The sequence below is a fragment of the Macaca fascicularis genome, chromosome 5, assembly GCF_037993035.2.
Source record: "Macaca fascicularis isolate 582-1 chromosome 5, T2T-MFA8v1.1".
Taxonomy (NCBI): domain Eukaryota; kingdom Metazoa; phylum Chordata; class Mammalia; order Primates; family Cercopithecidae; genus Macaca; species Macaca fascicularis.
Genome location: NC_088379.1, coordinates 20931090 through 20958757, shown reverse-complemented (window position 1 = coordinate 20958757; position 27668 = coordinate 20931090). Strand labels below are relative to the sequence as shown.

The following is a 27668-nucleotide window of genomic DNA, read 5'->3' as shown; positions in this document are numbered from 1 at the left end:
AAGACAGCTCTGAGGAAGTGAAAATCAAAGTGAAGACTGAAGAAATCTGGCTTGCACAGTGTGCGTTGTGCAGCATGTTGTGAGCTGTGTTGGCTGGGAGGGGTGGGGACCTGCCTGTTTCCATGAACTGAAAGAAGGCCAGCATAGCTGCAAGCCAGCCAGTAACAGAGAGAGTGGTGACAGATGAAACTCAAGAACATTCCAAAACGCTTGACTTGATTCTAAGTGCAACAGGAAGCCCTGGCAGGGTTTTAACCTCACCTAATATCAGTGCAAAGAAAATATGTAGTTTTTAAAAAAATTTCCTGGAAAGACTCTGTTTGAAACTTTATGAAGAAATTTAGAAATCTGAGTGAGAATTTTGCATGAATTAGCTATGGCTTAAAGTGTGGTCATGCTAGAACCACAGAGTAGGCAGTCTCCATTATTCTGAAAGGGTGCGATGTCTTTTGTATGTTTTAAGCTGTTTGCCTGGCTGCAATGTGAAACTGGTTTCTGGTTCCCTCACTACTACTCTACTTGTAGAAAAAAAAAATGTTTTTTTGTTTCGTTTTGTTTTGTTTTTTACTAGTCTTACAGAATGAATTATCTTGATGACCTAAATCTTATTTTCATTTTCAGCATTTGCTTGGTTAAACCTCTGATGAGATACAAAAGTTTCTAAGAGAATAACATTTCTAAAATACAGAGGGGATTTAAAAAACATTTATTCACCTATTATCTACTGCAGCAGTATCCAACAGAAGTTTCTGTGGTTATGAAAATGTTCTATATCTGTGCTGTCCAATATAGTAGCCAGTGCTCACATGTAGCTACTGAGTATTTAAAATCTGGCTAGGGTGACTAAAGAGCTGAATTGTTAATTTAATTTCATTTTAATTTGTTTAAAATCCATACACCGCTAGTGGCCATGAAATTGAACAGCTCAGATCTACTGTTTATGTATCAGGGGTTTTCAACCAGGGCAGGCCACTGGGAAACACAGACACAGCACCTACTCTCTAGAAATGTACAAACATATAAATATGACAAGACATGAACATGCATCTCTGCAATATAAGGTAGAAAATATGAAGCTGAGATTGGGGTTACCCCCTGGGGATTTCAGAACAGGCATTGATGCTTTTTGAGTGAGAAGCTGAGGGGCATGTGGTGGAATATTGGGGGAACCCAACCACAATATTTCAATGTAGGTTCTTTCTATTTTCCATAAGTGTCGGCCGGATGAGAAATAAAGAGAGACAGTATAAAGAGAGGAATTTTACACCTAGGCTTATGGGGGTGACATCACCTATCAGTAGGACCATGATGCCCACCCAAGCCTCAAAACCAGCAAGTTTTTATTAAAGGTTTCAAAAAGGAGGGGGTGTAAGAACAGGGAGTAGGTACAAAGATCACATGCTTCAAAGGGCAAAAAAGCAGAACTACTAATAAGGGTCCAATAAAGATCACATGCTTCTGAGGGAACAGGACAAAGGGCAAAAGCAGAACTACTGATAAGGTTCCAAGAAAGATCACAAGGCAAAGGGAAAAAGCAGAACTACTGATAAGGGTCTATGTTCAGTGGTGCACATATTGTCTTGATAAACATCTTAAACAACAGAAAACAGGGTTCGAGAGCAGAGAACTGGTCTGACCATAAATTTACCAGGGCTGAGTTTTTCTCCACCCTAGCAAGCCTGAGGGTACTGCAGGAGACCAGGGTGTATCTCAGTCCTTATCTTAACCGTGTAAGACAGACATTCCCAGAGTGGCTGTTTATAGACCTCCCCCCAGGAATGCATTCCTTTCCCAGGGTATTAATATTAATATTCCTTGCTAGGAAAAGAAGTTAGTGATATCTTCCCTACTTGCACGTCTGTTTATAGGCTCTCCGCAAGAAGAAAAATATGGCTGTTTTTGCCCGACCCTGCAGGCAGTCAGACCTTATGGTTGTCTTCCCTTGTTCCCTAAAAATTGTTGTTATTCTGTTCTTTTTCAAGGTGCACTGATTTCATATTGTTCAAACACACATATTTTACAATCAATTTTTATAGTTAACGCAGTTATCACAGTGGTCCTGAGGTAACCTACATCCTCACCTTGTGACGGTAACAGGATTAAGAGATTAAAGACATGCATAAGAAATTATAAAAGTATTATTTGGGAATTGATAAATGTCCATATTAAAATGAAATCTTCACAATTTATGTTCCTCTGCCACGGCTCCAGCCGGGCCCTCCATTTGGGGTCCCTGACTTCCCGCAACAGTGGAAGAACTGGCAAAAGTCCTGGGCCTTGAAGGATGGGCAGGGTTGTTAATATGTGGAACTGGAATGAAGATACTAAGAGCAAAGGAACCAATAGAAGAGGAGAACACAGGATCAACATTAGTGACATGAAAATAATAGCTCACATCTGTCAAGCACATATTATGAAAGGGTTTTCTAAGAGCTTTACATGCATCAATTAAATAATTCTCACAACAGCTTTTAAAGCTAAATGCTATTGTCATGATCCTTAATTTATAGATAAGGAAACTGAGGGCAGTGAGGTCAAGCACATTGCTCAAGGTCAAGCTGGTAGTGACAGAACTGAGATCTGAACCCAAGAAATTTGCTTCCAGATTGGGCAGCTTTATACTGATTTTGCTACCTGATTTAAAAGTTGGGCATAGAGTATCCCTAATGAAAGCTTTGGGGTCAACTAATAACTATAGGGTTGGGATGTGGAGATCACCTGTGATGACCAAACACAGGTCCTCATAACAAATCCTCATCAGAGGATGGCAGGAAGATGAGAAAACAGTAAGAGACTTCCCAGTTTAAGGGTTAATGGGAGAACAAAGGTGGTGCTGTGTACTGGGAGAAAGCTGGGGTGAGAATGCAATGGAGATGTGAGCAACTGACTCTAAGGACGTCTGAAAGGCCAAAGCTCTTTGACTTGGCTTTTGAAGTTTTCCTGGTGGTCCTGAGTCATCTTTTTCTATAGAAATTTTATTTGATGGGGGAATTATTTCACTTTTTTAGGTTCTTACCCTTTCTCTTCTTTTTAAGTGTCTCCCTTACAAAGATGAGTTATGTTATAGCTTGGTTGTTGAATTCATACTGTTTAATCAAATGTCCATAGATATTCAGAGTTATGTTTAATCCTCTCTGGAAATGGTTAATTTTATCTTGGAAAGCCATCATGTTTTGTACAACAGCATTATGTACACTATGTTAGGGTACATTTTTGTGGTGTCCATTCTTCTGGTGATGTCATTATCACTTCTTCTAAACCTACACTTGCTTCTGTTACAGTTGCTCTTTTAAATGAGTTCATAACTCTGGCTTTCATTTTGTATAAGGAAAAATGTCCCAGAGTTGTCACAAGCAATAGCTTTGATAGTAGAAACATTTCAACCATCCCAAAGGACCTGCCTGTGAGATTCACCCTCATTATTAAAATCAAGTCACCTGCCACAAGGATGAAATTAAAATTTTTGTATTGGTAAATACAGTTAATCTACAATGTATACATATGGAAAACCCAATTAGTACCTACAGTTGAGGAATATTTCTGGAGACCATACCAGCTGGTAGTCTAGATGGGACAGATGGCCTAAAGCTCTTTAATGGGGAGAAGATAATGTGCTGGCTTGGAGAGATCTGAATAAAAGACTTCATGAACTCTGTTTCTCATTAAAAAAGTATACTAGAATAATAATTTTACAGGCAGTACTTTTATGAGAATGGAAGTTAGCTTCACAAACAGGATAATTTGCATCCAGCTTATATCAAATGATAACAAAACATAGGAATTTTTTTTCTGTCTTGTCCTTATAGATGTCAGTCTGCACACCCACACGAAATAATTATGCTGTAAATGTTAAAGCTTGAGGTCTTTTTGCTTTTTTTTCCTTTTATCTTGTTTGAAAACTCTGAGGACCCCATCACTTACATAACTCTTAGACCTTTAATCATCTTTAGTGATAATGGTACTAACAGTGATGATGGTGGTGGTGGTTTTGGTAATGATTGATAATTAACTAATGATGGTACCTAACATAACATTACAAGAGTCTTTACATATATTATCACATTTGTTCTTCACAACAGTCCTTACTGGTATCCCCATTTTACATTATCATCTTCATTTTGTATTAGCATATTTGAGTCTCACAAAAGATTATTTCTATCCCCTTTTTACAAATGAGGTTGGGGTACACACAGATAGGCAAAGTAGCTTACCCAAGATCATCTAGCTAGTTGATGGCTGAGATGAGATTCATCCAGGCAGATGGTTTTACAGTCCACCTTAACCCGGTATACACGATCCTCATAGCATTTCTTATATAACTTTTAAATGAATGAATAACAGGCATAATATGTATATTGTTCTATTGGTTGTCTAGTACTTTTGCTTACATTATCTGACTCCCAGCAGCTCTATAAAGTTGTTGAAAAATGGCCTTAAGAAGGAGGATGTGATGTTGCCAAAGTTGCCCCAGTAAGATTGTTAGAGCTCAGGCTTACTCCTTAGTTTTATGGAAACAAGTTCCATATCAATTTTAATTGTTTCTGTCATATCGGGATGGTATTTCCTGTGGAAATGAACACTGAGACAGTCACGGAGCACATCCCATGCCTGGGAGAAGTGTTACCTGCCCGCCTAGTCTGAAGGTAGTGAACTGACTTTTGAAGCTTGGGCAAATGCAGGTCCCTCCTTTCCTTAGAGGTGTGTGAGTCTGAAAATGTTCCTCCTTTGCCTTTTGCTCTTAATGGGGCTCAGTCAGTTCCTCTGATGCCTAGAAAGTACATCAGGGTATTAGTCTCTTCTCACGCTGCTGATAAAGACATACCCAAAACTGGGTAATTTATAAAGGAAAGAGGTTTAATTGACTTACAGTTTCCCATGGCTGGGGAGGCCTCACAATCATGGTGGAAGATCAAGGGATGTCTTATATGGTGACAGGCAGGAGAGAGCTTGTGCAGGGGAACTCTCCTTTATAAAACCATCAGATCTCATGAGACTTATTCATTATCACAAGAACAGCATGGGAAACACCCACCCCTGTAATTCAGTTACCTCCCACTGGATCTGTCCCATGACATGTGGGAATTGTGGGAGCTACAATTTAAGATAAATTTGGGTGGGGACACGACCAAACCACATCAGTCAGATTTCATTAAGGTTTTAGGTTAGTATTTTTGCTCAAATATCCCTTTGATTTAGATTGATGGTATTTCATAGGGTCTTAGGTCAGAAAAGGTTAGATTACAAAAATGTGAATTATAACCTCATGATTCCCAGTCACTAGCAGCGTGACCTCGAAAACCTGACTTATCTTCCAGGAGCCTTGGTTCCCTCACCTGTAAAATAATGATTTAAAAAAACTGGCGTGACAGAATTTCTCTGGCTATTACATGAAATGCTTCATGTAAAGCACCTAACTCAATATCTGGATAGGAGACACTCAATGCATTTTGACAGGTACTTTTGGCATCATATTTAATTCAGAGCTGGCTCAGATCTAGGACATGAATGATTCTACCTTTATGCAGAAACTGGCAAAAGTGATTCATGCAACTTTCTCAGGGAGCTTTTCTGTTTTTGCGGTAAGTGCTCATCAAATGAAGGATAAATCACAAGGGTCTAAAGGGGAGACTTCCTATCACCTATTATACCTTACTGCATTTGATGTGGGAAAGTATATGGCCTGGTAACATTTTTGACATTTTTGAAATGTTTATCATTTATTTTAAAGGGTTTTTATATACAACTACGTTATTATATTTGCATTAGTTTGCCTGTTTCTCTTCTCTGTACTCTTCATTTACTTATGTTTATTTATTGTTTTGTACTCATGATAACTGGATCTTTGCCTCAAATTGCTTTACTTGTGTTACACTTCAAAGTTCATCACCATTGGGCAAGTTTCTGAAAAGTTTTCCTCTAGGATGGTAATAACTTCTTGTTGAAAGATGGGTGATTCTATCTTACCTATATATTTGTCTAGATGTTGTAAATATTATTAAATAACTTCTTCTCTGTGTTGTTGGTAGCAGGAAAATCTATGGTAATAATTTTAAATTTGTGTTGTTAACACTATTTGTTCCTGTTAAAATGCAGTTTTCCCCCCTTTCAACCAGATAGCTAGATTCTCATCTTGGAGATTTTGCAAGACAAACAATAGAAGCTGTTTGATGCTAGAAACTCTTGGCTTCTTCTGTAGAAGCTTGGATTTGTTGCAGAGGTGATATGAATTGTTCTAAAAAGGGAAAGTAGAAATAAATGAAAGGGACTTATTTTTCTTTCCTGATTGGCAGAATCCGGAGGTTTTCAGTATTCCAGGAGTATCAGGAACCTTTGAAGATTATGGCAACATCTAGAAAAGTTGGAAGTCATTAGAAGATGTAGCCCCTTGGGAGCACCTAGGCAAGCTGGATCTAGGCACAGGATTTATCCTGAGTATGACACAGAAGACTGGACATAGGTACAGGAATCCTGTATCCCAAGTCTTATGTGAAAGCCTGGATCTTGGCATAGGAATCCTATATCCCAAGCATTACACAGAAACATCAGAATTTCTGGCTGTGGATAGGCTTATCCTGGGTGAGACAGTAGGTAAACCAGTGATTTTGACCAATAGTCTTACCAAGTAAGGAAGGCACCCAATTCCTTAGCATTATGTAAGAGCCTGGGATCTTTGTATGATCTTTGTATGTTCTTGTGGTTGATTTTCTGTCATATGGTGTGATGCGAGAACACAGTCAAATTTAAATTGGTTTTAAGAAAAAGAAATTGACTTATTTTTTGCAATTTGAGTTTGTGGATTGGGATTCATTTTACTACAGCTTCATGTATGTACAAGCATAATATTTAGCTAAACAACTCTTATGGATCCTGACATTTAATAACTAGCCCAACCTCTTGACAGCTGATAGCTCATGGTATTGTTTTATAGTGTTGTTTACATTTTTTAGTTTGTCTCTTTTTTTCCAGCTATGGTATGAGCTTCTGGAATACAGAAATCTTGCTGGCATTCCCTGCAATATCTACAGTATTAATTTAAATATCTGTGCCTGGATTCCCACCATTATGTTTGTTCTGGAGGGTATTAGAAAATAACAATATTTGTTTTTAATACAATTCTTATTTTCTTAGATTCTCAAAGGATGATGTTAATAATTAATAGACTCTTAGTAGTCCAGTTAATAGTATTCATCTTAAGGGAAAAATTAAGTAATAAAGGGTGATAATAATCTAAAATAAAGTAGCCTCTTTTTCTAGAACTAGATGCATTAATTTTTATTTTCTTGAAAATAGTTATTGTGAATATGCCAATTTGTTTGGTATATGGGATACCTAGAGATATTTTTCTTGAGCCAAACATGTATGAATTTATCCAGCACATGCTTGCTTATAAGTATTTCAGCTTAACTTTATTCACTGAAAAATTGGTATAGCTCATCAAACAGTAAGAATGTTTGTAGATGTTAAAATTTCAAGGCAACCTCCGCTATTAACTGCATTTGACCTCATTTGCAACCATGACAAGGGATTCTCACGAGGTCTTGCCTGTACTGGTTGAGACACACTTTGCAGCTTTCTTGGAACACTCTTTCATGGGCCTAGTTTAAATTCTGTCAAGCATCATGCTAACTATACCTTTATCCTGTCATCCCACACATTCCTTTTCTTGCTCAAATCACACATACTACATTCATTTAATCTTACAGAAAAGAAAAGAAAAAAAAGTATGCCACTCAGATGTGTCTGCAAGGCTGTTTTGTCTCTTCTTTCTCCAGTTATTTACTTTTTAAATTCAGTGGCCATATGTGAGTAGCTCCCATCACCACATGAGTGGAAGGCTCAGCGAATCCTACTCACTTCTCTTGAGTTTTGCTGCAGATATAGAAATCCTCAAGTGGGATTATAAAAGGCAAGGTTTTATTGAAAACACCTGGGTAGCATTACATTGTTATCTATTTCATTTTGTTAGCTTAGGAGCTTTCTTTTAGACATGAACTGTGGCTTAATTAAAGTCTAAAATATTCTTTCACTATTCCACCCAAATCCTCATATAGTACCATATACCCTATGGCAAATAGTGGATGAGAGACTTCATGGAGTAATCAGACGTTGGATTTTACTCTTATCCATCTTTAACCTTGGAAATGGAGACAGGTTATGTAAGTAGGATTGAGTAGCATGTTTGATCTTAGCTTTTTAAAGTATTGTAAATCTGAAATGTGTTGCTATTTACTAAGGAATCCCTGATTCTCTCATTTGTGTTACTTTTGCCATGTGTTTTCTAGCCAGAGGGCTCAAGTCGAGCATGTGGTAAATGTCTTTCTCTTTTAGTTAAAGGGGGGCTAATGCTGCCTACTCTGTCCCTTACAGTAAGAGTAAAGTGGGAATGGAATATGTTGGCACTAAAAAAAATTTTCTTGTTAACTTAATAGTTGGTATTAAAATATAACAAAACCTGTATTTCCCTTCCCCATTTTGTGATGAGCACAGCTTTCTGAATTTGTTTACCTCATTCAGACTCTTACTCAAGAGTTTTTTGTCTTTGGTGTTTGATGTATAAGGGAGTCCATTGCCTCTCTTTGGGGAATACACTAGCCTAGCAATAGGCCAGTCATCTCCAATAATAGTCCTTCCTTCTCATAAAAAATTTGTGGGTACTAGGAAAAATTCTCTCTGATTTTTAAGAAGTTTGGGCAAGAAGAAGGTAGGAGGGTTAGGGGGAGGAGGAGTTGATAGAGATTTTGAGGAGAGATCACACTTCTTGGAGTTGTAATCTCTTACCAGTTTTCTGATTTTGTGTTATTTAATATTTCTATGCATTGTCCTTGTTTTAGGTACTTGATAGGATAATGAGATCACATTGTAGACATGTGGTATTAAATGATTCTTTTGTCTTATCCTCATCCCCCTTTCCTAACAGGTTCAGCAGTCTCTGTTGGTCTCAGTCCCCTCTTGTTCAACCTTCATAGTGTCTTTCTTTGTCCACTTGGTGATCTAACCTTGGCCCTTCCCAGTGAGCTGTCTGAATGGAGACTCTGGAGTCTTTGCTTGTAAAACGTTGCTGCCATTTACCATACCTTAAAAGAATGACACGTGTTCTAAGCATGGGAGGCAATTACATGATCTTCGTGATAATTAGATTAATGCCTTACTTCTCTCTAGGATGTCCGTTCTAAATAGGCAGGACCCTGGTCTCATTAATCCCCTTGTGAATCCTAAAAGGCTAATATAAGTCTGACCTGTCAGAGATGCTCTACAAATTAAATAAACTTATGACTGAAAATGCTGATCATTAGAGTAGCATTTAGAGTGTGTAAAGTTCATGTGTAAAGTTAAATAACAAAAAATAATTAAACTTCCTGTGGTTTAAATTAGTAAGGAAACTGTAGGCACTGTAAACCTATTAGGTATATGCAAAATAACACCATTAGTTTCTTGTATCATGCACTACACTAGATAACTGCCCAGGTATGCATGATGAAGCCTGGAAAGATGAGATACCTACATTAAAAATGTTTTAGGTGAACATATGCATATTAGGGTTCTCCAGAGAAATAAAACTAATAGTGTGTGTGTGTGTGTTTAATTTATGCATTATGGGAATTAGATCATGTATTATGGAGGCTGATAAATTCCATAATCTGCCATTTGCAAGCTGGAGAACCTGGAAGTCCAATGGTGTAATTCAATTTGAATCAAAGGCCTGAGAACCGAGGTAGGGGTTAGTGGCACTGGTGTAAGCCTTTGAGTCTGAAGACTTGAGAAGGAGGAGCTGTGGTGTCCAAGAGCAGGAGAAGATGGATGTCTTAGCTCAAGACAGAAAGTGAATTTGCCCTTCCTCCACCTTTTTGTCCTATTTGAGCCCTTAACAGAATGACTAATGCCTACCCACATTGGTGAAGCTGATCTTCTTTACATAGTCTACTTACTCAAATGCTAATGTCTTCTGGAAACACCCTCACAGACACACCCAGAAATAGTGTTTTACCAGCTACCCGGGCATCCCACGGTCCAGTCAAGTTGAGACATAAAATTAACCATCACAAAATGCTTTCAAATTCAGAGCAATTTATCATGGACTTTATTGCTCTACTGAGAAAACATGTATTTTTTGAAATCTTTGAGCTGTGAAGTCTGGCATTGTGTGTCAGGAATTCTCCATCTTGGAGAGTTTCTTCTCAGGGCCAGTCTCTCTTCGAGAGCTCTAGCCAAGCTTTTGTAGCTCCTCTCTTCTAGTGTTGAGTGCAGATTAGATGAGGGAGTTGTTGGGGTCCGCGTGTTTCCTAAACAAAGGAATGAACACACAAGACAACACAGGACGGGACAAACATGGTGGCCGCCCCAAACAGCATGCTCTGCTTTATTTTATACAATCAGTTGTGGAATGTTGCCAAGTCACAAGTCACGTGTTGTTTTTCTGACCTTTTCCTGACTTTCTGGTTTCTCAAGATATTTACACATTAACCAGTCCCCAGGGCCTGCTGTTTGCAGCTGGCTCCTTTGTCCTCCCTGTTTGCAGGGAAGGAATGCCTTGCTTTGTTTGCAAGAGCAGGACTTATCGGGAACATCTCGTTTTCGAGCACATAGTCCTCTACAGGAGTCATCCCCAAAATTATAGATTTGAAGCTAAATGGAATCATGTTCATGAAACAGAATAAACTTGGAGAGAATTCCAGAATTTGAAAGTGATCATTAACGTGTTCCTCACATATCACTTAAGGCTAGCCATCCATTTCATATACAGTTTACCATGAACAATGTAGGAGTTAGTGGTGCCAACCCCCAATGCAGGCAAAAATCTGTATATAAGTTTTGACTCCCACAAAAGCTTAACTACTAATAGTCTACTGTTGACTGGAAGCCTTGCAGATGGCAAAAACAGTTGATTAACACATATTCTGTATGTTATGTGTTTTATATACTGTATTCTTACAATAAAGTAAGATACAGAAAAGAAAATATTAAGATAATCATAAAAGAATACATATTTACTATTAAGTGGAAGTGGATCATAATAGAGGTCATCATTCTCACTGATTTCATGTTGAGTAGGCTGAGGAGGAGGAATAAGAGGAAGGACTGGTCTCCCTATCTAAGGTATGGCAGAAGTGGAAGAAAATCTACATATAAATGTACCAAGCAATTCAAATGTATGTGTTCAAAGATCAACTATTAACTATGATCTAAGGAAGAAGGGAGACTAAAGCAAATTCCTATTCCATGTTGGGATGTGACAATATCAAAACTACATCTCAAGTCAAGAAACCACTAATTATTATCCCTTGTACCCTATGATATATGATATACATATGTCAAAACTACACATTCTGAGTGAAATAATTTTCTTTGTAATTAAATGTATGCATATATGTTAATTTTAATACAATTTTTGTTTATTTATTTAACTTACCAAACTGCTTGGCCAGTCATACTCAACATAAACCTAGCTTTTAGGGAAGTATTTATTCCTCCAGTTTTATTCCTAAATTTTATGTAAAGTTCTGCATATATATTACTTAGTTACAGAAGCAATATTGAAGAAAGGCTCCAATTTGCTAAATTTACCCTTGATTGATGATGCATGAGGATCCAAATTTTATTTCAGTAACTCATGGATGCAATTAGTTGTATGTGTAATGAGGATTAGGTAGGTCAGAAATTTTGTCCCATTAAGTGGACTGCTGAATAATAGAGAATTTTAATTCCAATCGGGCAATGAAGGAACACTGACACTAATACAGTATGGTCATGACACATTGTTGAATGTTCTCATCAACCTCAAGCCACAGGTTATTAACATGTTTTCTGGGAACAACTCATGTATTTTCAGAACTTGAAAGAATAAGTTGTTGATGAATCAATAAGTAGCCATTAACTTTTATTAATTATATAGGTAACCTGAACTTAATTTATTGATATGCATGGTAAGCTGCCCTAGATTGAGTGACCCCTCATCCTTCTCATAGATTCACAGATTAGATGTCCATGTGTTAACACACATGCCATCAGGTAGCTGGCGTCCATGGAGATGTGTAAATTACCAGATGCAGGACGGAATTGGGCTTTCAATGCAGGGGTCCCCGGTCCTCAGGCCGTGGACCAGTCACAGTCTGTGGTCTGTTAGGAATCAGGCAGCACAGCAGGAGATGAGTGTCAGTGAGCAAGCAAAGCTTTGTCTGTATTTACAGCAGCTCCCCATTGCTTGCATTACCTCCTGAGCTCTGCCTCCTGTCAGATTAGTGGCAGAATTAAATTCTCATAGGAACATGAACCCTCATGTGAACTGTGCATGTGAAGGGCTCTAGGTTGCATGCTCCTTATGAGAATCAAATGCCTGATGACCTGTCTCTCATCACCCCAAGATGGGACCATCTAGTTGCAGGAAAACAAGTTCAGTGCTCCCACTGATTCTACATTGTGGTGAGTGGCATGATTGTTTCATTACATAGTATAATGTAATAATAATAGAAATAAAGTGGACAATAAGTATAATGTGCTTGAATCATCTCATAACTATCCCCTCCAACCCTTCTGGTCTGTGGAAAAAATGTATTCCATGAAACTAATCCCTGGTGCCAAAAAGGTTGAGGACTGCTATTTTAATGTCTTAGATTCCTATTTGTCTTCATGGAAAAATACTTTAGCCATATTTGATACTTCTTATATGTTTTCCCTTTCAACTTCTGATTTTTTTTTAAATAATTACTTGTTTAATGTCTAAACCCAATAGGTCATGAACTTTGAGAAGGTAATCGTATGCATTTATGCACAGTTGCATTTGAGTGCTGAATATAGTGCCTGAAATGTGACAGGTAGTCTACATATTTATTGAAAGAGTATAACTAAAATATTAATCAGTCATCTCCCTCTTTTGCATATGTCATAACAGGATTCTTCTATACAAAAGTAATTGTTTCTGGTCCTGGTGACAAATTTTTACTACAGTTTTCTCACACTTTTTTACTTCCAAGTACACAAGTGACATTAGTATAATAACTACAGGTCACTGTTGAAACAATTCAAATAAATACAGAATTGTAAATGGCAAGACAGAAAGATGTAGATGTTCTTTTCAGGGAAGAAGTAACTAAATACTATATGGGGTCCTATATTGTACTGAATAAACACCCTGCGATGCTACATGAGACAAGGTGATTTTTATGGGACTGTTCCTTAGAAAACATTGACCTGAAGCCTCTAGTGCAGCTTCATTTGGAAGAGGTCCAGAGTATATAATGTTTTGGTAACATTTAAGCATATGAAAGGGCAGAAAAAAAAAGCCTTAACTACCATGCTGTTTCATTGACTAACTCTGTCGCTTGTTTCCTAGTTTATATGTCAGAAGAAAACCATGATACAATTGATGTGTCCATCTAAACAGAAAACTCCTAAAGGAAAAGCAGCTCCATTTGTGACCTACATTCTTGAAACATTCACTTTTTCATGCCTAATTCTTAACACCACTACTATCAGTTATTGAATTGCTTAATATGTGCCACACCTGTATCATGCCCTGCCAAGCGCAGGGCCTTTGGATACGAAGTCCACAGTCTGGATGGTTCAAGTGTTCAAGTGAGATGAACTTGCTTACTGGCCAGGGCTCAGGAAGGGAAGAGCTGGAAGGGTGAGATATTTCACTCCCATTTTGCTTGATAAATCTTCCATAGAGGGGAAACTTCATGGAGGCAGAGAGTATAGAGATGTTACAGATAAAGGTGTTTTCAAGAGTGAGACTGCAGGATATTTGGTAAACAGCCTTGGGTTGCTGTTAGGTAGATATACATGTATTAGTCCATTTTCATGCTGCTGATAAAGATATACCTGAGACTGGGAAGAAAAATGTTTAATGGACTCACAGTTCCACATGGCTGGGGAGGCTTCACAATCATGGCAGAAGATGAAAGACACTTCTTACATGGTGGTGGCAAGAGAGAATGAAAGCAGAAACCCTTTATAAAACCATCAGATCTCGTGAGACTTATTCACTACCGTGAGAACAGTCTGGGGGAAACTTCCCCCACGATTCAACTGTCTGTCACCAGGTCCCTCCCTCAGCACATGGGAATTAGGGGTGGGGGGATACAATTCAAGATGAGATTTGGGTGCAGACACAGAGCCCAACCATATCAATACATCTAGATGGAGTTCCACCAACTTTTATTTGGTAATAACTTTACTATATAAATATAGTAAATTTACATACCATGAAATTCACATACCATATAATTTACATACCATGAAATCCACCCATTGCAAATGTAATATCCAGTGATTCTGTGTAGATTTCTATAGTGCAACCATTACCACATGTGGATGTTCAAAAGGCTGTGTGTCCTTCCGCCTCCTCAGCCCTCTTCTGTAATGATAGTGAACTCTCACAATGAGATCCTAATCTCTATCTCTTAAACCAGTGAAGGAATATTTTTAGTTTGTGGTCTTTTTCTTCTCCATTAAATTGTTTTCATTCCTCTGTTGTCAGGTAAGCATCCTAATTTGTTCTTAGCTTTCTGTAAATTTGTTCGTAGCTTTCTAACATTTCAGGTTTCAATATATTGTTTATTTGTGGGTAGAATGGCAGTGGAATGCGACAGAATGAAATTGCATGTTTAGGAATGTAAGTGCCTGTGTGGAGGGAGATAATAAAGTTTTTATTAAGTCACAAAATTCTATAACTTACCTTTGTCTTTATATTTATGATAATATATCCATATGCTGTTATATGAATATTTAGTAAATTTTGAATATCTTAGAATTATAGGTTTTTAAAGTGGCAGTGGTTTAAAGTCATTTTCTGGTCTAATTTTGAGCGGGTGAAATGTTATCCCCAAACACGAAGCAGCTGACGCTAAGAGTGGCTAAATGTATTCATTCACGTTTTCATCAATTATTTGATGAATGACTTCTACAACCAAGTCACAGGATTAGTTATTAGTGAGGAAAAAGAAAAAGTGAAGTCTTTGTGGTTAGCTGAGCTGGCTTGGCTGTAACTGCTAATTTGGTGTTTGTTCATCAAATATATAATTTCACAGAATATCTACATCACACAAGGTCCCTGTATGATCATGATGGAGTGAGACAAAAAACAAGACCACTCTATTATCATGTCTGATCACAAACCAAACAACAACACAACCCAAGCCATGAAAATGACTATGTGCGCTCAGCTAACATGACTGCTGTTTCTTTACCAACCCTCATTTTAGCCTTGCATTGTCCTTCTTGCCTTCTAAATAAAAACTACTAAGATTCACAGATTAGATGGTCATGTATTAACCCTACACATGACATCAGGTAGCTGGCATCCATGGAGATGTGTAAATTACCAGATGCAGGATGGAATTGGACTTTTAATGCAGGGGTCCCCAATCCTCAGGCCATGGACCAGTCGCAGTCTGTGGTCTGTTACAGGCAGCACAGCAGGAGATGAGTGTCAGTGAGCAAGTGAAGCTTTGTCTGTATTTACAGATGCTCCCCATTGCTTGCATTACCTCTTGAGCTCCGCCTCCTGTCAGATTAGTGGCAGCATTAGATTCTCTACATCACAAAGGTCACTGTATAATCATGATAGAGTGAGACAAAAAACAAGATTCTAAGATACCCGATCGTAGAATTGACCTTCCTTTTCAGCATTCAACAGAAAAATCTAATTCATAGTCCCCAATAGAGAGGAAAATTAGATTTGTCTGAATCTTCCACAAAATCATCTAACACAAACCCAAATCTTGTACCGAGCCCCTCTTAATAACCTCTACTGAGACCTTTCCTTCATGGTTCCACATGGTTGCTCCCTCCCTTGTTGCAATGAGCCTGGCTTTGTTTGACTCCTGATCTATTCCTGGTGATCTTTGGCTGGAGGTCAAGTACTTTAGGTTTGGAGGTAAAATGGATATAAAGAGACTTCGTCTCAGTTCTCATGGAACTTTTATTCTGTTCAGAGAGAAACTTGCTAATTAGTAGAAAATTGCCAATGAAATCAGTGCTCTGAATATAGGAATTTGCCTGTTTGTATAACAGGGCTGTGGAAGCTTCACTGGGGAAGTGTCTATTGAACTGAGAGGTAAGAAGGACAGACAAGGAGAAAGGTGAGAAGGGCAAAGGGAAAGGACCTGAAACAGCAGATCGGGTAGCACTTTGGAGAAACTGAAAGAAGGCCAGTAGCAATAGAGGGCAGGGTAATGGTGGGGGTTGGGCAGGTGAGGTCCAGTGTTAGAGGTTCTGAATGGAGAAAATCGTGGTCGTTTTTTCAAAGAGCTGAAAGAAAGCCATTGAAAGATTTACGGAAGGTAATGGTGTTGTCACATCACAGTGCATTGTACAAAGATTTTTGGATGTTGTGTGAAGAACATATTTGGGAGGATCCACATTGGATGTGGGAGGACTGGCCCAGAGGTTTATTTAGATGAGAAGTGATAAAAGCTTGGGTTACAACAGAGGAAGTAAGAATGGAGAGATGTCGACTCTTCTTGGATATATTTTATTGCTAAAATAAATAAGACTGTATAATGGATTAGGACCAAGGAAGTGGGAGGGAGAGGGAGGTGTTCTGGCTTGGGCAACTCAAGAGATGCCATGACATTTACCGGCTTGATGCATGGCACATTTACTACCTTTACAAACGTCAAAAACCTGCTCAATATTGGAACTAAAATTCACTTTGTCTGTCTTCTGGAGCAGGCCTTCTTCCCTTTACTTTCAACCTTTGTGTCAAAAATGAAGTACGAAGGAAGACGTGGAACTGGGAGAATTTCAGGAAGGTTAGTTCAGAAATTGATTTGCAGGAAGTTTTGAAATATACCATCATGTTATAATAATTGGTCATTTTAAGGCCCCTTTAAAAAATTCCAAGATTAATAATTTTAAAGTTGACTCAGTTGAATAGGAAGGTTGTTCTCTGGGAATGAAAGTTGGGGTGCAAGGTTGGAGAGAGAATGCGGTTTAGGAAACATGATGATATGGATGAGAACCATCTCTTTAGATGTTATTGGAACCGTGTCTTTATTTTTGTGCTTTTTTGTTAATAGATCAGCCTTGCATTCATCCACTCAACCATTATTTTCATTCAAAAACATGTTCAGAGAGTGATTAATTCCCATGTCTGTTGCCAGAAGCTGAAGATAAATAACAATGAATAATTGTTTTACGATGTAGAGAATATCAGTCCAGGAGTCAGGAAACCTGGTGTTAGCCCCAGATCTGTTTCTATTCTTATGTACATTTCTTTAAATACTTTATTATTTTTTGACCTTTGTTTTCTTATCTGCAATATGGAAATAAAAAAATACTTACCCTGATTACCTTAGAGGCACCAACCTTTATTTAGGGAAACAAAAACAAAAACTATGCTCCCCAAACTGCAAAGCAACCTAAGGGAGGCAGAGAGACGATGAATTTTGGTTCCTTGTAAAGTGAGGATAATATTAGTGCAGGCCTAAGGTTTTCAGGATTGGTAAATGAGATAGGACATGTAAGGTCTATTAAATACTAAATATCCTAAGTGAAAAATACTATTCATACTAAATATTAAAACACTAAAAACTGAAATGTTCCCTTGTTGTTGGAGAAAGTCAGATTTTAACATTCCTGGCATAGTGGTCAAATACTGTGGTTTTGATTTGTAAGACAGGCAACAGTCTGCACTTCAGTCTCGGTAGCCTCGGGTTAAGAAAAATTGAATAATATTAATAATATTAATTCCCGTTCTCATTAAACATTTTCTCTCCCATGAAGAACTTCAGGACCTTAGCCCCTTCTGTGCCCTACCCTATGCACCCCACCTAAAATTATTCTTTTTTAAAAAAAAATATTACCTGAATTCTGTTTGTGTTCTCTATCCCTTTCCTACTATTTTTTTTTTTCTTGATGACTTCTGTCTGTATAGCTCTTAAGAAGGACGTTTTATACGGCACTGTCTAAGAAGGCACTGCTTCTCAGCCCAGTAGCTATATCCTGGTGCTGTGCAGCTGTAAAAAAATAAAAATTCTTCAATTAGCTGGGCATGGTGGCACGCGCCTGTAGTCCCAGCTACTTGGGAGGCCAAGACAGGAGAATTGCTTGAACTCATGAGGCAGAGGTTGCAGTGAGCTGAGATTGTGCCACTGCATGCCAGCCTGGGTGACAGAGCGAGACTCCATCTCAAAAAAAATAATAATAATATTAAAATAAAATAAATAAAATAAAATAAAATAAATATTTCATGTGTCATTTACCACCATTTTCCAAGCAGTGTTCTGGGCAGATGTGAGGAATAATGCCTCCTCCTGCCTCCACAACTTGGTGGTGTATGTCATGACTTGCGTGTCCCAAATTAGTATTGTTTTGGTACAAAATCCATGGCGCACTTTCTATACCCACCAATCTAACTCACTTTCCCTTCTTTCTCTTGCCAGACACAAAGCCACTCTTGACAACTAGAGGTTTGTCACTGGTGTCATATGACCAGTGATTTTTAAATTCAACTGGGTCTCATCTACTGCTGCACATGTATCAATGTATTTTAGAGGTTTCTTTTTATTCCTTGACTCTTTTATCATAAATTTAAAAAAATTACATGTCAAAATACCTTTTATTGCTTATGTAATAAAAGTGCTTTGGACATGAAGCTATGAAAACCGGTGTGACCGCATGTTCTCACTCATAGGTGGGAACTGAACAATGAGATCACTTGGACTCGGGAAGGGGAACATCACACACCGGGGCCTATCATGGGGAGGGGGGAGGGGGAGGGATGGCATTGGGAGTTACACCTGATGTAAATGACGAGTTGATGGGTGCTGACGAGTCGATGGGTGCAGCACAGCAACATGGCACAAGCATACACATGTAACAAACCTGCAGGTTATGCATGTGTACCCTAGAACTTAAAGTATAATAATAATAAAAAATAAATTAAAAAAATAAAAAGATTTATGCAAAAAAAAAAAAAAGGAAAACCAGTGTGAGAATATGTTCTGTCTCACACACTAGTTAAATCATCCGAGGGAAAACATTTAAAAGTCTGCGAACCTTATTTACCTGTAAAATGGACATAAAACCTTACTCGACTTTTCTGAGAAGACGCGCTCACAAAATCTTGCACGGTGCCTTACAAAGTTTCGGACTTGGAGAGTGAATGTAATGAAAGTGTCGGCCCCAGTTTGAGTAAAGAAGACAGGAGAGACCTCTCATGAGAGATGCTGGCAAATGTTGACTAGAATCTCTTTCTGAAGCTATAGTGTGCTTGATTACCTGAGGCCCTGGGGAGAGTTTATGTTCGTCATCATAATGTTACATGCTATGTTTGGCAGTATATTATATTCTGCTATACCTGCAATTTATTTTGGGAAGGAGTTTGTATGAGGAAATCTGTAGTAATGTAAGTAGTATCGGATTTTCCTTCAATTCCTCCAGGTCCTGTTTTATCAATGCCTCAGTCCTTTCTTTTTAGATCATCATGTGAATGATGATGAAAGTAGAAAATATTCGTTGAAAACAGAAAATGTACATGATTGGGGAGTGAGTTGTTGTCTCAAGGCAAATAATTCACTTGCTTCTTTTGACTGCAAACTTCTATGTTATTTGAAAGTATTTTGCCTAGGGAGTCACTGTTTTATTTTAGTTCTTTAAAAATGTTGGTAACTTTACTATATGAATTGATCTGATTTGGTTCATTTTTGTAATCCTTGCTTTGGCTAGAAAAGGAAAGAAAATGACAGTAAAGGCCCTTTTGCAAAACAAACCAAATCTAATAAGAAAGCAAATGTAAAACAATGAATTGGAGCAACTCTTCAGTGTCTCTTAATATTTTAGTTGAAAACCATAAAATCAACCGTGAAAACTGCCAGTTACAGAACTCCGTAGCATAACCAAAATTCCCAGTGGTCTCGAAATAATGTAGTACCAACTTGATTTAAATAATTTGGTCACTGATAATTTGATTCCTTTAACACACCAATAGAATGGACACTTTTAGGGTGAAAACTCATTTCTCCACAGGAGGCTAGAGAATATTCAGGATCTTTCTATAAGCTTAGCTATCAAAGGTGTGTGCTGTATATAGAGATTATCTTTAAGTAGATTCTTATCCAGATTGAGTGGAGGGGTTGGCAAGCATTTTCTATAGTGAGCTCCATGGTAGAAATTTTAAACTTTGCAGTCATATAGTCACCGTTACAACTACTCAACTCTGTCATTGTAGGATGAATGAAACTACAGACAATAAGGAAATGAATGGATGTGGTTTGTTGTCATAAGATTTATTTACAAATATAGGCAGTGTGTCAGGTTTACTCCATGGAGTGTAGTTTACTAACTTCTGTTCTAGGGAGAGGGAGGGAGGGAAACTTATTTGTTAAATGGTTAACATGTGACATAGAAATCACAGCTTTCCAGAGTTCAGAAGTGTGTCTTCATTGCTGTTCTAAAGGCCTGAACATGAAGTCTTTATCCCTATCCAGTTCTGTCACTCCCTTGCACCTGGCACATTCAACAAATATTTACTGTCTTGTTATTAACCTGTTAAAGTCATCACTAAGCAATTTGAAAGTGAATATATATTAATATTTTAGTGAGTGCTGTTGTACTAATTTCTTAGTCACTACCTCTACCTTCCTCCAACAAACAGGTATCATATAGTTTTCGACCAATATTAATGTCAAAGATTACGAAAGCGAATACAATCAGCCAGGATTAGCACTTGGAGAAGTCTTTTAAAATGTTGGTAATATAAAGAAAAGTTTGAGTGTGGTGTTTGGAGTTACCCATACCTAGATTCAATTTCTGGCTTTGTCGTTTACTAGAGATAATAGACCTCAGCCAAGTAAGTTCACCTCTCTAAATCTCAGTTACCTCATCTGTAAAGGAGGGAAAATAATGTGCTTTCTTCATTAGATTGTTGTGAATACTACAGAAAATTCTTCTTGGAAAGCACTTAACATGGTGCCTAGTAAGAGCTCTGTAAATAGCACCTCTTATTATTATTAATGGTATATCATTAAAGTACCAAATTCTTGGTATGCTCATACTTTCAAGAATAAAAAAGTTGAAATTATAGAGTTTTTTTCCCCCCCTTTTTTCCTGGATGGACTGTTACGTAAAATCGATATTTCTTCTAGGAAAATGTCAGCTCATTGTCAATTAATTAAAACATTTTGATAATGTAGTCAAAGATTGGAAATGAATTTTATTATATATGGGTGAAATGTGTTGATATACCAAATATATAAGCCAAATATATTAGTAGTTTTTAACCCACGGAAAGAACTGATTATTTTGAAGCAGGGTAGCTTTTACTATCTTTACCTTTTTCGTTTCATATGCCTTCTAAGCATGCAAGAATACAAAACATTCAGATAGTTTCTGAGGAAATTATAAATGTAAAGATGAAATCTGGAATTGAAAGTAGATATTTCTTCAATTTCAAACTACATCACCTTCAAAAACCTTAAAAGCTTTTTTTTTCTCATTCTCTTAATCTATTGCAGAATAGCTTAAAAGAATGACTCTTTGCTCTTTCTTTCTTTCTTTCTTTCTTTCTTTCTTTCTTTCTTTCTTTCTTTCTTTCTTTCTTTCTTTCTCTCTCTCTCTCTCTCTCTCTCCTCTCTCTCTCTCTCTCTCTCCTCTCTCTCTCTCCTCTCTCTCTCTCTGTCTCTCTCTCTCCCCCTCTCTTTATCTCTCTCTCTCTCTTTCCTTTTTTTTTTTTCAGGTCTTGCTCTGTCACCCAGGCTGGTAGAAACGGGGTTTTGCCATGTTGCCCAGGCTGGTCTCGAATCCCTGAGTTCAAACAGTCTTCCCACCTCAGCATCCCAAAGTGCTGGAATTATAGGCATGAGCCACCACGACCATCCTGCATTTTATTTTATTTCTCAATTTAACTGGTTCATTTCAGACATCTTTCTCTCACGCAACTTAAATGAAGATGTGTGTCTATATGACCAGAGAGAGTCCTGGATTTTGAGATGCCAGAGATCAGACAGAGAAGGACCAAGCCTGACAGTCTGGAGTAGGAAAGACCTCATTGGAAGAGGTCACGCCAGTCAACACCATGAAGAGTTGGAAGAAATGGGGAAGGCTTGGACTTACAGGGAGTGGAGAAAGCTAATGTAGGGAGTGAGTTCTGGAGAACGAAAGATTGGAGAGAACCTGTGCTATAAATATTGAGAAAGAGAAAAAATTGTGTAAGAAGTACATTACAGGCCACGTGAACCAATTTCTGTAACATTCCATGAGAAACCAGAGTAAAGAACAAAACTTGCTTTAAAATAGTGTAATGTGATATTATATAAGAACTGAACCACAGTGTTCTCCATGTTTATTAGGGTTTATTTTAATTTTTATTTATTTATTGAGAAAGAGTCTCACTCTGTAGCTCAGGCTGGAGTGCAGTGGCACAATCTCAGCTCACTGCTCCCTCCGCCTCCTGGGTTCAAGTGATTCTCTTGCTTCAGCCTCCCTAGTAGCTGGGATTACAGGCAAGCATCACCGGACCTGGCTAATTTTTCCTTTTTTAGAAGAGACACGTTCTCACCGTGTGTTGGCCAGTCTGATCTTGAACTCCTGGCCTCAGGTGATCCATCTGCCTCGGCCTCCCAAAGTGCTGGGATTACAGCTGTGAGTCACCACATGGGGCCTTTTTTTTTTTTTTTTTTTTTTTAAAGAGAGTGTGTTTCAGTTGCAGATTTACCAGAGATTATATAATATACCCTTGCATCTCTTTTTACTAATTTATATTTAAGAAAATCAACTCAGAAAGCAACAGAAAAAAAATATTGTGTGAGATGTCCCATATAAATGGCATCCGAAACAGGCAAACAATTCCAATGAGAAGAGTATTTCAAGTTCCTGTGGAATTTTCACTTACTTACACAAATCCTACCTGACCTATTTGTTTTAAAGTTTTTCCGTGTCTGAAAAGTAAGATTCTATATTAGTATCACTTTGCTCATAGACATTACACAGGGTGATTTATCAGGCAGTTTTCCCTTTGATAACTGTACTAGATTGCTGGGGCTGCCGTAACAAAATACCACAGACTGGGTGGCTTACGCAACAGACGTTTTCCTCACAGTTCCGCAGGCTGGATGTCCAAGATCAAGGCGTCCCTGGGTTTGGTTTCTTCTAAGGCCTTGCTTTTTGACTATACTACTCTCCACGTCCTCACACTGCCTTTCTTCTGTGCACACGCTTCCCTGATGTCTACTTATGTGTCCTAATTTCTGCTGCTTAGAAGGACACCAGTAGGACTGAATCAGTGCTCACCCCAGTGGCCTCATTTGAACTTCATCACTTCCTTAAAGCTCCTGTCTCCGAATACAATCTCATTTTGAGGTATGGGTGAGTTAGGGCTTTGAATTTTGGGGGAACTGAAAATGCAGTCTCTAGCAAAGACCACAGGCCTATTTGCTGAGTACTTGAGGGTAATCATGGGTTTGGCTGGAGAGACGAAGGGAACTTCAGGTCTCAGTGAGATTTTTGTTTGTTTGTTTGTTTTGAGACAGTCTCCTTCTGTCACCCATGCTGGAATGCAGTGGTGCAATCCCAACTCACTGCAACCTACGCCTGCCTGGTTCAAGCAATTCCCCTGCTTCAGCCTCCCGAGTAGCTGGGATTACAGGTGCACGCCACCACCCCGGCTAATGTTTTGTATTTTTAGTAGAGACGGGGTTTCAGACTGTTCGCAAACTGCTGACCTCAGGCAACCTGCCCACCTTGGCCTCCCAAAGTACTAGGATTACAGGCGTGAGCCACCACACCCCATTGTCTCAGTTTGAGTTTTTAAGCCAGGGTCTCAGATTCTCCGAGCCTCCCCAAGAATTGTAGGTGGAAGCCTTCCCAGAGGGCAACCCGGTATTTACAGCATCCATCATGTTGCAGTTATTGCTCTACGTACTCAGATGCCTTCAGGAAGCTGTCAGTGCTCATGCTGTCTACTAGGTATATATTTTCATGAGACAAAACAATTGATTGAAAATGAACCCATTCAATTAAGCAGTTTATGAGTAAGTGGCCCCTGACAGGATAAAATTAAGTGAAATCTGAGATAATCCCATCAATGTTATCTTCCCCTGTCGTATATTTTATGTATTTTTCCCTTAAGTGGCAATTGGACCCAGACCTGGAAGACAATTTTTATGGGCAGATTTTGTATGATTAAATGGAATTTAATATTTTAATATAAAAAAAGGATTCAGGTGGTATTTTTTATTTTCTTTTCCAAACTCTGCCTCTTAAATCATAAGATAGGTGTTTGAATTTTATTTCGTTTTTCTCTTATTGAAAAACTACTTGTCAGGCCAGTCATGGTGATTCACACCTGTAATTCCAGCAATTTGGGAGGTCGAGGCGGGTGGATCACTTGAGGTCAGGAGTTCAAGACCAATCTTGTCTGTACTAAAAATACAAAAATTAGCCGGGCATGGTGGTACACGCCTGTAATTCTAGCTACTGGGGAGGCTGAGGCAGGAGAATTGCTTGAGGCTGGGAGGTGGAGGTTGCAAGGTTGCAGTGAGCCAAGATGGTGCTACTGCATTTCAGCCAGGGTGACAGAGCGAGACTCCATCTCAAAAAAGAATAACTACTTGTCGTCTTAAAGAAACCAGAACATGTCAAGGTGCACAGGTTTCATGATAATTCCTACTGAAGAACTGATAGTATTTTATATTTGATTGGTATACAAATTTCCATTGATACATGGATAGATTTCTTTTCTTAAACACTCATTTTAGGCTTTGGTTTTTTTAAAGGTACAACAAAAACTGGGACTGCCCATGAATGTTGACCATCCTTACCTCAGTTTGCTTCTCAGGAATGGAAAATTTCTGCCCCTGAACACTTAAGGCAGTAGCTTTCCTTCTCTCATCTGTTGACTCCGAGCCAGGGGATTCTTTCCAAATTTCTTTCACATACTCTGAGCATTTAGAATATTTAGAATAATGCCCTTGACTGTCATGTGTCGTTTTCTAGGTTTGGTGTTTATAAAGAAATAGGAAACTATGGATGCTTCTCAACATTACAGGAAGACATACAGTGGGTAGTTTGGTAAGTCATAACCCTTCACAATCAGAGATTCTCCTCCATAAAGTTAGAGAGGTAGTTAAACCTGGGGATACAAATGTATGTCTGTAGCCCTGTGCACTCTCAATGTGGGAAGTCCCAGCTTTTCCCTCTGCTGGCCTCGGCCATCTCCGAAATGCCCAGCTATGAAACCAAGTCCTTAAACTTCCTCCGACCTCCGCCTTCACTTTTGATGCCAGGCTTCTGTTGTGCTTATTCTCCATCTAGTGAGTTTTACAAACCTCTGTTATCCATGACCACTTTCACATGTGTTGACATTTACACACAGCATCTGTTCTATTATTTACTTAATAGTTTTCTTTAAATCAGTAAGTTTTGACTTCATTTATTATATGAAGACAATTTTATGCCATTAGCACACACTTCAAAATCTGTATCATATGCCATTAGTGTAAGGTAAGTTAAAAATTAACATCACAGAAGCAGAGTGTAGTGGAAATTCTCATGACTGACCATGTGGCGAGTTCAGGGTTAGTATCTTGGCAGAGCTCCATAACATCCCCTTGCTGATTCCTTCAGCTAGAATTTGTTGTGGGCCTGCCACATTCCAGACCCTGGGAATGGGGGAAAGGATAAGACAGATGCAGTCTATGTACTTGTGAAACTTATAGTCTATTGAGAGAGAGAAACAAGAGAGATAAGTAAGCAACTAAGCAAGCCAACCCTTCCCGCCAAGAAAATCAGAAAGCAGTGTCTCGAAGAAATAGAGAGAGTGTAGGGATGAAGAGTGCCTATGAGGTAGTTTTTTTTGTTGTTGTTGTTTTTTTTTTTTTTTTTTTGAGACAGAGTCTCATTCTGTCACCAGGCTAGAGTACAGTGGTGTGATCTCGGCTCACTGCAACCTCCGTCTCCCGGGTTCAAGTGATTCTCCTGCCTCAGCCTCCCAAGTAGCTGGGATTATAGGCATGCACCACCATGCCTGGCTAATTTTTGTATTTTTTAGTAAAGACAGGGTTTCACCATGTTGGCCAGGCTGGTCTTGAACTCCTGACCTCAGGTGATCCGCCCACCTCGGCCTCCCAAAGTGCTGGGATTTACAGGCATGAGATGTAGTTCTTATTATTGTTTGCTTTCTATAGCTGAGGAATGGAAAGACAAAGTATGTTAAGGAACCTACTCAAAGCCATAAAAGTAGGAAAGAGCAGAGTCAACCTTCCTAGTTAGGCTGAGTGTGGACACAGACATCCCACTCACCGGAGTGAGTCCCGTGGTTGTGTCCGTCCCCTCTGCCCACATGAATTCTTGTTCTTGTCTTGTTTTCTGCAGTGAACAGAAATTTCTAAAAGAAGCACCGTTCCCATTCTTTCTCCTTTTCTTCTTCAAACTCTCACTTGTCTGATTTATTTTTCAGTTACTCCAATGCTATAGAATGACTGTCCCCTCCACCCTCTGCCGCGCAATTCCTGTGTTGAAATCCTAACCTCTAATACCTCCTGATGGTATTAGGAGGTGGAGCCTTTGGGAGGTGACTCAGACATAAGGATGAAGCCCTCATGAATGAGATTAATGCTCACACACACACACACACACACACACACACACACACACACACACCCAGAACTCGCTTGCCCCATCCGCCAGTCTTACGAGTATACAGTGAGAAGTCAGCAGTCTGCAGTCCCAAAGACAGCCTTCACCAGAACCCAACCATGCTGGCAATTTGTCCTCGAAATTCCAGACTCCAGATCTGTGAGGAATACATTTCTGTTGTTAATAAATCACCTAGCCTAGAGTAGCCTGTTATTGCACCTTAAACTAAGATACCAAGAAAAAGAGCAATCTTTGTAAAATGATGTATTCCAAGATAGAGCTTTTTTTGGTGGCGCACACAGGCAAATAAAGGAGCCACACATTTCAGTTGAGTGAATGCAACAGCTAAGCATTTTTAAAAGTTATAAATTATGAAGATTGTGATGCTACAGAATGATACCTTTTCAACTTCTGTTGTCATTAACTTGGATTTATAATGGCTACTCTGAGTATTGTAAATGAGGATATCGTGCAAGTTGGTTATTCCACCCTTCAAAGATATGGTTAGGGTTCTTTCTAAGATTATAATGCAATGATTAAACTGGATTATGCTGAAGCATCTTTCAATACTGCAAATGTACTTTAGCAGGCGAGTGTGGAAGTTTTAAGTTTGAGGATAGCGCCCTCTTCTGGTAATTAAAAGTTCTCTCTTTTTTTTCTTAATGTGTTTTCTATTTTATATTCAAATCGAATTATAATACAAAACTTGTCCTGGGAATTAAATTTTTAAAAAATTTAAAGCTGAGGAGTGGAACATAAGTTGTCATAATGTGAGGTTTTGGAAAGGGAAGTCCCACCTCTAAAGCTTTTGAAATTCCTCTCCTATTCTGGTGTATGTGAAATTCGAGTGTACTCTGTAACATCCTCTAAACACAGGATACAGTGAGTGTGTGTAGTTAAAGTGTTTGCTTAGATTTCCAGCATTGATGAAATATGTTTTTAATCGTAAGTAATTTCGAAAATGTTTTAAGGATTTTACACACTTATCAGAGAATGACTGTTCAATGGCTACTGTGCTACTGAGCAGCACAGTGCTTAGTTTGGATCATTTTTATTTCTTCTTCCAGCCTCTCATTCTCTCTTCTCATGGCTTA

The 27668-nt window shown here is 38.5% G+C and overlaps 1 protein-coding gene across 4 annotated transcripts in view; it reads left to right on the top strand.

Annotated features, from left to right (window-relative positions):
• The window catches only part of KCNIP4 (potassium voltage-gated channel interacting protein 4), a 1214918-nt gene that overhangs the window by 128228 nt on the left and 1059022 nt on the right, over positions 1–27668 (top strand). The window lies entirely within an intron of this gene.